Genomic DNA, 16,716 nt, shown 5'->3' with positions numbered 1-16,716 from the left:
GTCCTTCCTATCTCCAGCCTGACTCCACCCCTTGAAGAGTCTCAGGCTGCTGGAAGGTTCCTGTGCCCTCAAGAGTAGTATTCCTTTACTGCTTATGGTCACCTGCTCTGCAGGTGCATTACTCAAAGTACTACTGTTACACCAAACACTCACATACCTATAGGTGTCCAGAGGTTAGCAATATATCTGTATTATCGGTGATTCTGCAGATCATCAATAATCAGGTATATATCTGCATTCTTGGTGATACTGCAGATCACCAATGATCAGATTCTCTCTGCGTGCTGACACCAATCGTTACAGGACATAGAAAAGGTAGGCAGCAGACCTCACCCAGTTCTCTGCTGTGACACAATAAAGCAAAGATTACCTTCTATTTGTTCCAGCTTATGTATTTTTACAGTGTTACCTTTAAAAAAATAATCTTATAATGCATAAGATCATGCTGGCAAATGTCTGCATACAGGTATACAACAAACAGGTTTATTCAGCCTATGAATCATAGGATTTGGGAAAGGTTTGGCACCTGTAGTCAGAAAGACAGGAGTCATGGCTGATTTGTTCTGTGATGCAGTCATCCTGCACAACACTGTCTATTTTTGACAAATGTGGTAGGAGGGATATTGTGTCACACTGCTTTGTTAATCAGCACAATTCAAACACATCTTATTGTTTTAGATTTCCTGCTGAGTCACAAACACTACTACTTGTTCTTGCTTCACCCTTTATGCACACACACAAGTTTTAGAAAACCCCAAATTTTTCAGTTTCTTTTACTCATTGTACTCTGGAATTAAAGGTGGCGCAAATAAACAACCAAAGTTAAAAAAAACAACAAATCATGGTGTCCATGCATAAAGCAAAACATATTCTAAACTTTTGACACATCCAACTAGCCACCTTTAGTAGAAATACTGCTGATGTTGAACAGACTTGAAACATTTTTCTCCAGTGGAAATCAAATTTTTACCAAAAAGTTCTTCCTAACACTGTTGCAAAAGTTCTCATAAATGTGTGGCACTTGTAGGTTGCTTTGTTTTCACTCTTCTGTTTAGTTCATACCAGACCAGCTTGATGGGGTTTAGGCCTGGAGACTGCGCTGGCCACTCCATTCTTACAAGCTTACCATCTTGTTCTTTTTTTCCTAAGGTAGTTCAGGCATAGCTCGCACCTATGTTTTGGATTATAAGCTTGATGTAGAATGAACCACTGACCAACTAGGACTATACCAGAGGGTACTGCATGGCACTGCAGAATGCTGTGGTAGTTGTTTTGGTTCAGGGTGCCTCTCACTCACTGACCCTGGATCCCATAAAACAGACACAGACAATCACACTTCCTCCTACATGTTTGACAGTTGACGTTATACACTTAGTCACTTGCTCAATGGCATAAAATCAAGGCAGGATTTATACTTTTAGGCCCCTAGGCCCAGAATGTTGGGACTCACTTTCATTTGCAGCAGCCCCCTCCCATTCCATGTGTAGCCCCTCTTTCATGTGTAACATGTACTGTATTCCCTTTCTTTCATGTACAGCTCTCATGAGAATCAGTTTCCCTTTTTCATGGGTTGTTCCCCATTTACAGCCTTCTTTTTATATGTAGCAATCCCTATTTCACACAGGTGCCGGCTTAAGTTGCAGCCACCCAAGGCTGCACCCTTTGGGGCCTTTCCAGAAATCCAGCCCTGCATACAAGTACATATATAGTACATGATGAACTAAAGAGGTTTAACATGTTTGATTCATCAGTCCATAGCACCATCTTCCAGTCTTAAAGCGGAACTAAAAGTAAAAAAAAACAACAACTAATTGTTTCACTTACCTGGGGCTTCTGCCAGTCCCTTGCAGTCTTCCTGTCCTGCGCTGGTCCTCCACAATCCTCCGTTCTCCCGCCGTCAGCTGGCAACTACGCCTGCGTGCCCCGGGCCACACGTAGCTTTCTTCGCATTCCCACCCGCTATAGTGTCCTGCGCTATTAGGGCAGGAAGCTATTGCGGGCCAGAAACCGAAGAAAGCTAGACATTGCTTGGGGTGCACAGGCACAGTTGCTGCCGGCTTACAAGTCGACATTATGACCGAACCGAAAGTGACTGACAGTGGGAGAACGGAGGATCGTGGCGGACCGGAACAGGACTAGAAGGCTGCAAGGGCCTGGCAGAAGCGCCAGGTAACTAAAACACTTTGTTTTTTTTTTAAACTTTCAGTTCCGCTTTAAGTAGTCCATGGGGAGTGTTTCATGGCACAGGCAAACCTCTTTTACTTACCCTGATGTTTTAGCAATGGCTTTCTTGCTGAAAATCAACCTGTTAAAACAACATCTTGAAGACTTCTCTTTTCACCACACTCCATTTTCTCCCATATCTTAAAATGGTTAAGTGACTTTCCTGTAAGATACTGATCCTAAATTATGACAGAGGTAGCAGATTATTATTGGGGTGCAAAAGCACCCCTGACCAGGATAGCTTAGTTAATGTGCTGTAAATTGCTGCTGCTCTCCATAGCTGCCTATGAGTTCTACAAAAGAAAACACTTTACAATTATTAGGTCATTCATTTATTCACTGTAAATGTTTTATATTATCTTTGTAAAGTTCTCCCCTTATTAAGGCTCGCACACATGTGCAACTTTTCCACACGACCACGACCAACCTGAGGACATGATGGACCACACGACCAGTGGCTACCTAGGGCATTTGACACCCAGTGCTGGGTATTATGAGGCACCCCCCCCCCAAAAAGGAGAGAATGTGGCATACTAAGCACGCCATGGCAGGTAATGCCAGGTATAGGTGCCCTAATATAGGTAATATAGTTGCCCCAGTATATGTAATGAAGTTGACCCCAGTATAGGTAGCTAGCATAGTTGCCCCCAGTATAGGTAGCTAGTTGCCCCCAGTGAAGGTAGTATAGTTGCCCCCAGGGTAGCTAGTATAGTGTCCCCAAATATAGCTGCCCCAGTATAGCTAGTATAGTTGCCCCTAGGATAGCTAGTATAGTTGCCCCCAGGATAGGCAGTATAGTTGCCCCCGGTGTAGGCAGTATAGTTTCCCCCAGTGTAGGCAGTATAGTTGCCCCCAGTGTAGGTAGTATAGTTACCCCCAGTGTAGGCAGTATAGCTGTCGCCCCCAATGTAGGTAGTATTGCTGCTGCCCCCAGTGTAGCTAGTATAGTGGCCCCCCCGTATAGATGCCCCCCAGTTTAGGTAGTATAGTGGCCTCCAGTATAGCTACTAAAGTGGCCCCCAGTGTAGGTAGTATAGCTGCCCCCAGTGTAGCTAGTATAGTGGCACCCAGTGTAGCTAGTATAGTGGCCCCCAGTGTAGCTAGTATAGTGCCCCCTCAGTATAGCTAGTATAGTGGCCCCAGTATAGCTTCCCCCAGTGTATGTAGTATAGTGGCCCCCAGTATAGCTAGTATAGTGGCCTCAGTGTAGCTAGTATAGTGGCTCCAGTGTAGCTAGTATAGTGGCCCCCCAGTATAGCTAGAAGGAGGGGTAGCGGGGACAGTGGCGGGGAGGGAGGACAGATCCCCCCCTCCCTCACCTGGGTCCCCTTCTTCTGCCACTTTTCCCCTCCAAAATGCGGGCACCTGGCAGCGGGCAGCAAACAGGCAGGGCGGGCCGGAGGAGGATAACTCACCTCACTTTTGCATTCCAGTCACTGGAACGCTGCGTCGCCGTCACGTGCCTCTTCTGCGCCTTCAATGCTGGTCACTGTGCTTCCACTCATAAGGTAGCACAGTGAGCTGCATTGAAGGCGCAGAGGAGGCATGTGACGGCGACACAGCGTTCCAGCAGCAGAAGGAAGGGACCTAGGTGAGGGAGGGGGGATCTTTCCCCCCTTCCCCGCTGCTGTCCCCGCTACCCATCCTTCTATCGCTGCTTCCCCTCCTGCTCTGCCACCATGTGGGGTCGTGGTGGCATCCCCCTGGCTGTCAGCCACCCTGGGTGCCCCGCCCCCCATGCCCAATTGTAGGAACGCCACTGTGCACTACCAAGCGATAGCACAACTTGTATTTTCCGCGCACCAACCAACTGAATGACCAACTCATTTGCATACTGCGCACACAAGCGAATGACGGACTGTACAATATGGCAGCCTTCAAATAGTTCAAGCGATGTTGTACGAACATGGCCAACTGCACAATATCAGTCTAACAGTCGTGTGAGTGTATCTGCCGGTTGGATCAGGCAAACCGACCTGTTATTAGTCACTAGTCTAGTCGTTAGTCACACATTCACTCGCCCAACTATCATCCAACAGACCAAGTTTGGACGATAGTTGCCTGTAGACAGAGCAGAAACAGAATGATGATTCAGAAATGATCTAAATGAAATATCTTCATTGTAGAAAGAAATCATTTATTATTTATTCACTATGTAGCTGAACTGTGTCCAACTTTTATTGTACTCTGCTCCTTGTGGTTAAGATATTACTGTGCAGACATAATGATATATTTATGTTAGTTAATGTGATCACATCATTTGATTAAACTATTTGACATGAAGTTACCTAGTCAATATCAAATAGGTCAACTTTTTATATCTGTCCATGCTCCTGCTAGCAAGACGCTGTCACTGTTCTTCCCAGAACAAGAAGCAGAGCAAGTATTTTAAATGGGAACACACGCAGCAGCGAAAAAACGGACAGATACTAAAACACTTACATTTATAGTATTAGTATTAATGCGGAAATTCCCAAAGGTCTGTTTTTGGCGGTGCAGTGTGGTGCTGCTCTAGGAATGCCAATGTGCAGTCTGAAACTGTCCTCAAGATTAAAACATAATTTCTAATCCCTTCATAATGGCTTTATCTAAAAAATATATACGGCATATACACCTATTTACCCAAGATATTACTTTTTATTTGCATTGATCTTCATCCTACAGCGTGTGAGCCCTTTCCTCTGTGAGTGATATATTATTTTTGAGGCAGGAAGAACTGCGGGATCTGACAGAAATCCAGACTGGAAGCCAGCCATCATTTTTATATGCATATTTATATGGCTATAATCAATCAGGCTGTCCAGAAGAGTCAATTAATTCAGGAAATCCAATACACCAACTTAGGCTAGCTAGTCCAAGGGTTGTCCAGAAAGACCGACCTGGAACTTCAGAATGGTATTACTCTACTCAGAGTACACACTCTTTGTACAATTGTCCATTAAAGAGACACTGAAGCAAAAAAAATTATGATATCATGAATTGGTTGTTTAGTAGGGGTAATTACTAGAACATTGGTAGCAAAAAAAATATTCTCATATTTTTATTTTCTGTTATATAGCTTTTTTTAATAACATTGCATTATTCTCTAATACTTGCAGTTTACACATTACTCAGCATTCTAAAAGTTTTTGCAGAACAGGCAGTGAACTTTTGACCTGTCCTGAACTGTTTTCTGCAAAAGAAAAACACAATACAGCTGAGATAACCTAATCAGAAGTCAGGCCTAGTGCACACCAGAGCGGTTCGGCTGCGGTTTGCGATCCGCTTGCGGGTGCGGATCCGCTAGGGTAATGTATTTCAATGGGCTGGTGCACACCAGAGCGGGAGGCGTTTTGCAGAAACGCATACTCCCGGGCTGCTGCAGATTTTGGATTGCGGATGCGTTTCTGCCTCAATGTTAAGTATAGGAAAAACGCAAACCGCTCTGAAAAAGGGCACTTCAGAGCGGTTTGCCAGGCGTTTTTTGTTACAGTAGCTGTTCAGTAACAGCTTTACCCATGACAATACATGAAATCTACTACACCAAAAACGCTTCACAAAACCGCAAAATGCTAGCTGAAACGCTACAGAAAAAGAAGAAAAAGCGTTTCAAAATCTGCTAGCATTTTGCGGATCTGCTAGCGGTTTTTGGTGTGCACCAGGCCTCAGAGCTCTCCACAACTTTCAAAGTAGCAGAGCTCAATGGCTATTTGCATAGATAACAACTGGAGTTTCTTAACTCTTCCTGTACTGGAAACAAATATTAGACTTATGTCTCTGCTCCTAATGCTTTATTTCTTAGCTCTACTACACAACCAATTCATTATATCATAATTTTTTTTCCGCTTCAGTGTCTCTTTAAATAAGGCATGATTACACTAAATATCTATATCTTCGAGTTGTCCAGAAAGACTCACCTAAAAATGATTTATAAGAGTGGCACAGCTCCGGTGTGCACTGCCAGTGTGCAAAAGACAACAATATATTCCCTGATCAGCCTTTGCTTTTGTTAAAGGGCTAGAATGGTCAATTTTGCAATAGCAGTTCAATGGAGATCATCATACTAGTCTTTCAAATGATGCAAAAAAATGAAAATGTTGACCCATAATCTGCTGCCTTGTTCCATAAATTACAAAGCCTATCATGTTGATGCTCTCCAATGAATATGTTATAGCCCTTAAGTGAGCAATTGTGGTGATATGGCCATTATTTTTCTGCAAAATCCAATAAAGGTTTTTAAAAGTAAATTACAAAGCCTAGGACTGAGATTTACTTTGAAGTAGGGACTAGGAGAAGTTGATATAGAGTGGAATAAGTCTTCTAGTTGAATGTAGCTTTGTTAGACCTCCTAAACTAAATTTCTAAGGCCACACAAACACCTACACAGTGCTTATACTGAGAACATATATCTAGTAGCATACATTTTTTGACTAAGCATTGTTATAATGGAAATTACAGTCAGAGGTGTCATTGGCTCACCAGAATCCAAGTGGTATTCATAATTCACCAGATCACTCCATAGGAGATAATTGATTGACATCCCTAGTGGTTATCAGATTACCTCTGAGTGGTGTCAGCATGCTGTAGAGTCAGAGTTAAGTTTAGTGTTACTGTTAATTCAGTATAAGAGTAAGATTAACTCTCATCCTTAAATAACTCTGCAATTAAACTTAGAGTCAAGACTATTTTAGAGTAAGAGTTAAAGTCAATGGGAACCGCATTTAAAAAAATGAGACAGATACTTACACAAGGAGACGGAAGGCTCTGGGTCCTAAAGAGCCTTCCCGCTCCTCTCCTGGTCCCCTCATTCCAGTGCTAGCTCGCCCGGTAGCAATATTTGACTAATTTAGTCAAATACTGCTTTACCCGGCCGAAGGAGGCTTCAGAAGTCTTCAGGGAGCCCGAGTGCTCCTGAAGAAGGGCGGCCCTGTACTGGAGGTGAATTAGATGGGGGCTGCAATAAGTGGGTGAACTATCAAAATTTTACAGTGATGTCCCATGATTTGTACTTATAGCGACACATATGCTTTTTTTCAAATTGCAACTAGTATTTCTTTAATTTGTTGCATAGACTTTAATTATAAAGTGTTTTATTAATTTTCTGTCTTACATACAATGTTATTGACAAAGTTAAGGATTACAATACACACACCTGATTCAAAAATATAATTGGATAACCTTATAAAGAGGAAACTAGAAGTAAAACATAACTTTTAATAAATATCTAAAGGATAAAAAGCCAGAGTGGTGCTGCTACACACAAATGTAAGGTGAAACAGTGAATGACACAGTCAAAAAAAATTCCCAATTAAAATATAGGAAATATCATCACCCCTCACACTGTATTGTAAACCAACATGAGTCAATAGATAAATAACTTGCACCACTGGGTGAAAAATTAGACAGCAATGATTGACTCATGCCGTTGATTTTTTTATCTTTCTAAGTGAACTAGCCCTTTTTCACGTAAGCCAACCCTGAAGCAAAAATAAATTAAATCTATGAAAAAATAAATCGTATGTGTAGTACAGCTTAGAAATAGAACAGTAGTAGCAAAGAAAGGAGTCTCATATTGTTTTCCAGTACAGGAAGCATTAAGAAACTTCAGTTATTATCTATGCAAAAGAGCTTCTCTGAGCTCTTCAACCCAACTTGGGTCAAATACAGTCCTATTTTCTGAAGCACTTACACATCAAAGAAACAGTGAGAGACAGCTTGAAATAAGGTTTTACTGCAGCAAAGTTCAAAGAGTCATTAGCTGTGCTCTGTTTCATAGTTTAAAATACAGAGTGTGGGTTTTAAACTGCAAATATGACAGAATAATGCAATGTTGTAAACAAAGCTAAATAACTGAAAATAAAAATATGAGACTCTTTTCTTTGCCACTGATGTTCTATTCATTATTCGTGCTACGCATACAATTCATTATATCATAAGTATTTTTTTGCTTTAGGTTTGCTTTAAAGAGGAACTTAGCCAAAAAATAATATTAGGGGGAAAAAATGAATCAATGCATTGCAAAGTGAGAAGTTAAAAAATAGAAGAGAGATCAAGAAATGTAATTTGTTCATGTTGTTTGATCCACAATTAGCCTGCACGTTATCATCTTTACTACTGGCAGACTTTATCTATAATCATACTCACGAACAATATGATAGGCTAAAGGGTTGGTTTTTATTTTATAGATATACATATGCACAGAGGGAGATACTGGTTGCTTGACAGTTAGAAACAGCCATCATTTCCCACAATGCAACAATGTTTACAGACCAGAAACTGCCAGGACCATGGTCATGACATCAATTTGGGTTTTCACCACAATATTAGCCACACAGACCTCCCTGATGGCGTACGAGAGGAATCACCGCCGGGAGACTTGGGTGCAGGATGCAGCCGGTATGGCTTATCCTGCTCCTGCACAAGTTCCCGGTGATGTTAAATACTATTCCCGCTCCAGGCCACCATGGATGGTGCGGAATTAAATAATTTGGCTTCCAGCAATTGCTGGAGGCCGAATTATAGTGTTTTATAAGTAACTTTAGCTGAATATTCTGACGGCGCTGAAGTTACTCACTGTGCACCGCTATAGCCGTAATTCCTATTACAGCCTATGGTGGCGCCGGCTGCACCCAAAACTCCTGCGCTGGAATGAAAGTGTTTGTCCTTGATGATCTATTCAAGAAAAGGTAAAGATTTATCATGTTAAAGGGGGTATCGGCTACTGATTGGGATGAAGTTCCAACCTTGGTTAAAGTTCCTCTTTAATAAATATTACACTCCAAGAAACCAGCATGAAAGCTAAACAGACATCATCTTGTAAAATATGATTTTGCACAATAGTAAGCAGCTCACGGAGGAGAAAAATACAATTAAGGCAATATTAAAAAGATGGATAATTGCTATGGGGATTGACACAGATCTGCAGTGACAGAAAAACAAAGTTAGCTGCAAAGTCCCCACGGTGATGTGTAAACCTTTTGGGATCAATGCAGCTAGAACAAAACCCACAACATACTACAAAACAAGTTAGTTCAAAGCTTCATCCACATAATATATACTCCACATTTCTGAGGAAAGTTCAAATGAAATGGGTTGATTCTTATGTTGTATTGGTTAGTCTGTCAAATAATAATATAATAGTACTATGTGTTCATCATGAGAATGGCAAAGAAAATAAGAACTACGGTGGAGCAATAGCCCAAAGCAAAGAGTCAGGTTTCAGCTCTTAAATGAAACAGCAATCCTGATTGGTATTTCTGTGCAACGGCTCCATTTGTGTTTCAGTTTTCCCTGCACCTGCCTTGATAAATCAGCTCCTATGAGCTTAAAGTGGGCCTCCGCTGTACATTCTAAAGAGAAGAGGTCAGAATGACAATTACTATGACTGCTCCCCCTCTTTTTTTTACCCTTTGCCACAATAGCCGTCTACTTCATTAACCTCCCTAGCGGTATTGACCGATATACAGTACACGTCAAAACAAAACATGCTGTGAACAGTATTGACGTGCATACATGTAAATACATGTAAATACTCTCTTGCACTGTATACTAGACCCTTGCTTGACACATTTTGTCACATTACAGGAAAAAAAAAGGTTATGAAAATTAACCACCTAATGACAAGCTGACTTATAAAAAATGTCCTGCTAGAGCTTCTTAACGGCTCCAGGACGTTTTTATAAGTCAAACATGCTGCTGCCACTGTGCGCGTGCACGTGTAATAGTGGAGAAAATAAACACCATAAAAAAATACACCTTTATTTCCAAATAATATATTGTCACCATACTTTGTACTAGGGACATCATTAAAATCTTGTGATAACCAGGACAAATAGCCTCTTGCAATGGCCATGCGTGTCACTTCCTCTTACTGCTTCATTCAGTGATGCACTTCTCTAACAGAGAAGACAGGGGTGACCCGGAAGTTATAGCATAGCCAAGATGGCAGCCACAATTTTTAAATTGAAATCGAACAAAAATTATTTGGTGTAGAACGACGATTCAGGCACCAAATGAAAGAGGAGAACACAAGCTACATAAAGGTATGCATGTTTAAGTACTTTGCAGTACTGGATGGAAGGCTTAAAAGCATGCCCATGAGAGGTGCTCGGAGTCCCTTTAAAGGGAAATTGAACTGAGAGAGATATGGAGGCTGCCACATTTAAACACCTCAATAAATGTCAGAAAATGTCAATTCATGTAGCTATCATGTAGTAAAGCCCAGTAACATATTCGGTAATTACTACACCCCAGATGCCTGCCCTCCTTCCCAGGAGAAATGCGTATAGGGGTACCAAGTACCCCTTACCCATTTCCACAAAGAGTTAAATGAAATAAAAACACAACGAAGAGAAAAGTCCTTTAATATTTTTAATTAACCAGAAATACTTACCTGTACCTTTAAAAAAATGTTCCCACGCCAATATCCTCAGAAATGATTCCACGCCAATATCCTCAAACTTGTGACCTTGATTAAAGATCCCTGCACTCGACGCCACACATCGCCGCTCCCCCGCACACTGCTCTTAGCTATACTGATCTAGCTGAGAGCGAAAGCATCTTTAAACTTCCCTCTAAAGCTCCCCTTTGGTTTTTAACAGACCAATAGGGATCAGGAGGATCCCTATTGGTCTGTTAAGGAACCAATGGGGAGCCCTAGAGGGAGATTTAAAATGCTTTTGCTCTCAGCTATATCAGTATAGCTGAGAGCGCTGTACCTCCTGACACTGCACCACTGGCTCCCACTGTCCTGTCCACCTGCCTACACCTGTCACCCCTACCCATGTTGGCACCTAGTGCACCAATAGGTGCACTATATACCAGCATGGGTGGGGGTGGCAGGTGGGGGGGCGGTGCCAGAGCAGGGTCAGGAGGGACAGCGCTCTCAGCTATACTTAGTATAGCGGAGAGCAGAGGAGCGGCGATGTGTGGTGTCGAGTGCGGAGATCTTCAATCAAGGTCGTAAGTTTGAGGATATTGGCATGGGATCATTTCCGAGGATATTGGCATGGGAACATTTTTTAAAGGTACAGGTAAGTATTTCTGGTTAATTAAGAATATTAAAGGACTTTTCTCATCCTCGTGTTTTTATTTCATTTAATCATGGACGTGATCACATACCAAATACTTGGAATAACGGCTGAATTCCTGATTGACTGCCGTGATCGATTCCCAATTACGGATTCGAATCACAAAGTTGGATAGTGAAAAAAATGCTTGTGAATCACGGCTATGCCATGATCACGGATTGTATACGAAACACTAGAGACATGACCTGTAAGCACCCTGATAATTGGTAAATAAGGATGTACAGAGCCATAATACACCCTTGGAAGGGATAAAACTGCTCAAGGACAAGGATAAAAAGGAAAAAGAAAACAAACAAACTGCAAAGTAATTTTGTGATACAATGAAATTATATCAAAATGAAGTATTAGAAACTTCATGTGACATATTCACACTTTACTCCAAAAAAGGATGGACATGTCCAAATATGGTAAGAAAATGCCAAAGCCCCTTCAAGTTTTAGTCCTTTGGAAACATGAAATTATAAGAGCGCAAATAGCATTTCTCAAGAGAAAATAAGGCTTATATGTTCCATTGCTAACAGTGCAAACCACAACAAGCTTTCAAAACATAAGGACCCTTCATCAAGTTAATTAACCATAATAATCCTCACAAACAGACCTTGTGCATTAAAAGCTTACTTTGATTACTTTTATGGTTAGCCATTATGGGGACTCGGCAGTTGCTTAGAATATTTTTATATATTACAGTCCTACTCAGAATCAAATAAATTTCAGCCAAATAGTTTGAACATGCAAACAAGTGTGGTAAATGGCTTTCTAAGGCCTTGAAAGGACAGCGTTAGAGTATCTATGTTCCTAAGATTAAGGATTCGAAGGGAGTTTAAGAGTTGCAGGCACACAAAATTGCTAATTTATTTAAGGATTGTACTATTTCTTTGTATGGGCTTCCTAAAGATAGCAAAAATCCATTAACCCCTCCCACTCACGCATGCAAATGTTCAAACAAATGCTGTGTGCATGCTGACAAACCTGGGTACTTCTGCGCAGTATAGGTGACTAAGCATAAGAATGCATTCTTCTGTGAACTAAGACCCCGGTTTTTAACTTAGTTGTAGGGATAACAATTGTGCCTGGATGAGTGAATCTGTGAATGCATTTGTTTGAACATTTGCATGCGTGAGTGCGAGGGGTTAATGAATCTAGCAACACCCCCCTTCAGCACCTCCCTTTCCTTAATAGCTTATATAATGTCCTAACTAGAGGCGATGTGCCTGGATATATGTATTTTTTCTTGTTACTGACCCCTGTGGCTAGGGTCTAATTCAGTGCACTCCCTCCTTCCCCTGTATGTGTTTGTCAGCATGCACACAGCTTATACTGGTGTATGTGCATGGTGCACATGGATACATTACGTTAGCTCCCTTGTGCGATTGGTAAGATGCACTATCTGTCCCAGGAGAGGACGTCAGGATGTGTGCTCCTAATCCATTGATAGGTTTGATGCAATGAATGTGTTTGCATGTCTGCACTATGCATGTTACAGGCCCAGAGTTAGGACACCTATGTTTACCTGGGTACTTCTGCGCAGTATAGGTGACTAAGCATAAGAATGCATTCTTCTGTGAACTAAGACCCTGGCTTTTAACGTAGCTGTAGGGATAACAATTGTGCCTGGATGAGTGACTCTGTGAATGCATTTGTTTGAACATTTGCATGCATGAGTGCGAGGGGTTAATGCATTTTTGCTGTTTTCTAGCCACACGCCCTTCAGCACCTCCCTTTCCTTAATAACTTATATAATGTCCTAACTAGAGGCGATGTGCCTGGATATATGTATTATTTCTTCCTAAAGATAGGTCTAAAAACTTTATGAGAGGGATGTGGGAGTATTTGAAAGAGTCAGGTGTGCCTAAATTATCAGAATCAGAATGACTTTATTCGCCAAGTGCGACAGGCGCCGCACCCGGAATTATTTGTGGACGCAAGGCATATTGGCAAGTGACAAACAGTGCAAGTAACACTACACATAGTACAATTTATAAAGAAACATTGCAACAGAGCAAATGACACATAGAGCGATTGTCACCATATTATGCAAAAGATGAACATGTCAGTCTATGGGCGCGCATTCGTACTCTAGTGCCCCGAGATGCTGAAGGGGCTTAGGAGATGACTTTGGGGAGAGGGTCTGAGTTAAGGAGAGTGATCGCTTGAGGGAAGAATGTATTCCTACGCCTGGTGGTTTTGGTGTAGAAGGACCTATAGCGGCGTCTCGAGCGGAGGGGACTGAAGAAGTGATTGCCAGGGTGGGAGGGGTTGAGTGTGATTCTATTTGCCCTGGACCTCATTCTGGATGTGTGGAGAAGGTCCAAGGGTGGCAGGGGCGACCCAATGATCTTCTCAGCCACATTGATGACTCTCTGGAGTTTGAGCCTATCCTTTGCATTTGCCCCCGAGTACCAGCCAATGATGGAGGAGCAAAGGACAGATTCAATGGTTGCGGTATAAAAACTGGTCAGTAGCTCCCTGGGCATTCCAAACTTCCTCAGTTGCCTCAGGAAGAACAGTCTCTGCTGGGCCTTTTTTTGGGTTGTAGAGGTATTTTCGTCCCATCTCAAGTTCTCAGTGATGGTGGTGCCTAGGAACTGTGCGCTATGTACCCTGGTGACTTCGGTACCATCAATGATGACCGGGCTGGGTGGAGGGACGTTCCTTCTGAAGTCCACTATCAGTTCCACTGTTTTTGCTGTGTTTAGTACAAGTTTGTTGTCTGAGCACCATCCGAGAATCCGCTCGATCTCGCTGTGATATTCCAGCTCCGCTTTATCACCAATGAGTCCTACGATGGTGGTATCATCTGCAAACTTAATGACCTTGACGGTATCCGCAGAGGAGGTGCAGCTGTTTGTATACAGGGAGAAGAGCATCGGTGACAGTACACACCCTTGTGGGGCGCCTGTGTTTGTGGTTCTTACACTGAAAGGAGCAGTCTCCGAGTCTCACTAGCTGTGTCCTGTTCGTAAGGAAGTCCTTGATCCAGGTGCAAAGGGTTGGGTCAACACCGAGCCGTTCCAGGTCATCGTGCAGAATGTTTGGGCAGATGGTGTTGAACGCGGAACTAAAGTCCAGGAGGAGGATCCTTGCGTAGGCCTTCGGTTTATCCAGGTGTTCAGTGACATGTGCAAGGCAGATATTAATGGCGTCTTCCACAGACCGGTTTGCCCTGTACGCAAATTGTAGAGGATCCAATAGGGTGGCAGTGTCAAGCTTCAGGTAGGAGAGAACCAGTCTCTCGAAGGTCTTCATGATAACCGGGGTTAGGGCGACGGGTCTAAAGTTGTTTAGGTCCGTGTCTCCTGGCTTCTTGGGGACCGGGATGATGTCAGCTTTTTTGAAGCAGGAGGGAACTTTGCCCAGCTCCAGGGATCTGTTAAAGATGGAAGTGAGGACCGGGGCTAACTGGCCCGCACATGTTTTTAGACAGGATGGGGATATGCCATCTGGGCCTGAGGCCTTCCTAGTGTTTAGCTTCCGGAGGTGCGGTAGCACATCGGTCTCCTGGACTGTTACCTGTGTCGGGGGAGTATAACCAGTGTGTAGAGGAGAGGAAGGGGTGAATGCTTGGGTGAGGGTGTGGTCGTTTGATCCGCAGGGTGAGTGGGTTGGGCCTCGAACCTGCAATAGAATTTGTTGAGATCATCAGCTAGTGCAGTGCTTGGAGGCAGCCCCGTTTCTTGCCCCGTGCGGAGCGTGCCGCCGCCCGGGGCGCTGTTGGGAGGGGGGCGCTATAATGGAGGGGGGAGCCAGAGCCGCGGGGAGGGCAGCCCGACCTCTCCCTCCCTCTCCTCTCCCGGGCGCCCTCCGTGCTCCCCCCTCAGATGCAGAGTTCGTGAGCAGCAGGGAAGCGCTGTTTACAACTCACCGGCTGCCTGGCTCCAAGCGCTGCTCTCTCGCCGCTGGTCTCCTCTCTCTCTCTGTATACGTACTGATACACGCTGCTTCCTGTAGCCGGAAGCAGCGTGTATCAGTATGTATACAGAGAGAGGAGACCAGCGGCGAGAGAGCAGCGCTTGGAGCCAGGCAGCCGGTGAGTTGTAAACAGCGCTTCCCTGCTGCTCACGAACTCTGCATCTGAGGGGGGAGCACGGAGGGCGCCCGGGAGAGGAGAGGGAGGGAGAGGTCGGGCTGCCCTCCCTGCGGCTCCCCCCTCCATTATTGGGGGCATCTACCTATCTAACCTATTCTGGGGGCACCTACCTAATCTAACCTACGCTGGGGGGCACCTACCTATCTAACCTACACTGGGGGGCAGCTACCTATCTAACCTATACTGGGGGCAGCTACCTAATATAACCTACGCTGGGGGGCAGCTACCTATCTAACCTATACTGGGGGCAGCTACCTAATCTAACCTACGCTGGGGGGCAGCTACCTATCTAACCTACACTGGGGGGCACCTACCTAATCTAACCTACGCTGGGGGGCAGCTACCTATCTAACCTACACTGGGGGGCAGCTACCTATCTAACCTACACTGGGGGGCAGCTACCTAATATAACCAACACTGGGGGGGCAGCTACCTATCTAACCTACACTGGGGGGCAGCTACCTATCTAACCTACACTGGGGGGCAGCTACCTAATATAACCAACACTGGGGGGGCAGCTACCTATCTAACCTACACTGGGGGGCAGCTACCTAATCTAACCTATACTGGGGGGCAGCTACCTATCTAACCTATACTGGGGGGCACCTACCTAACCTATACTGGGGGGCACCTACCTAACCTATACTGGGGGGGCAGCTACCTTATCTAACCTATACTGGGGGGCAGCTACCTAATCTAACCTATTCTGGGGGGCACCTGTCTAATCTAGCCTATACTAGGGGGCACCTACCTAATCTAACCTATACTGAGAGGCACCTACCTATCTAACCTAGGGGGGGGGGGGCGCAATTTTTACACCCTCGCCCTGGGTGCATTTTAGCCTAGAAACTGCACTGCTTGGAGGTATGTGTTGAGAGGGGGGCTTGAAGTTGGTGGCTGCCTTTAGGCCTTTCCAGACCTCCCGGACATTGTTGGACTGGAGGTTGCGACTCAGCTTGTCAGAGTAGTCTCTCTTTGCTACCTTCAACTCTCTTTTCAAGGTGTTTATGGCCTCTCTGAAACTCTCCGGTGTTCCAGATTTGCGAGCTTCCTCTTTTTTCCTCCAGAGCCTGCGTAGCCTTCCGTTGAACCAGGGCTTGTTGTTCGGGAAGACCTTGACGGTTGTCGCTGGGATGCATGTCTCCTCACAGAATCTAATGTAGGAGGTGACATTCTCTGACCATTCCTCCAGGCAGGGAGCTTCCAGGACTGACCAATCGGTGTTGTCGAAGCAGGCCTGAAGTTGCCCCTTCGCCTCCTCTGTCCACTTCTTCACAGACTTGAATAGCGGCTTTGTGGTTTCAAGGTGTCTTCTGTAGGTGGGGATCATGTGGATTA

This window comes from Hyperolius riggenbachi, chromosome 5 (assembly GCF_040937935.1).
Source record: "Hyperolius riggenbachi isolate aHypRig1 chromosome 5, aHypRig1.pri, whole genome shotgun sequence".
NCBI lineage: Eukaryota > Metazoa > Chordata > Amphibia > Anura > Hyperoliidae > Hyperolius > Hyperolius riggenbachi.
The sequence above is the reverse complement of the archived record's forward strand: the minus strand, read 5'-3'. Positions refer to the sequence as shown.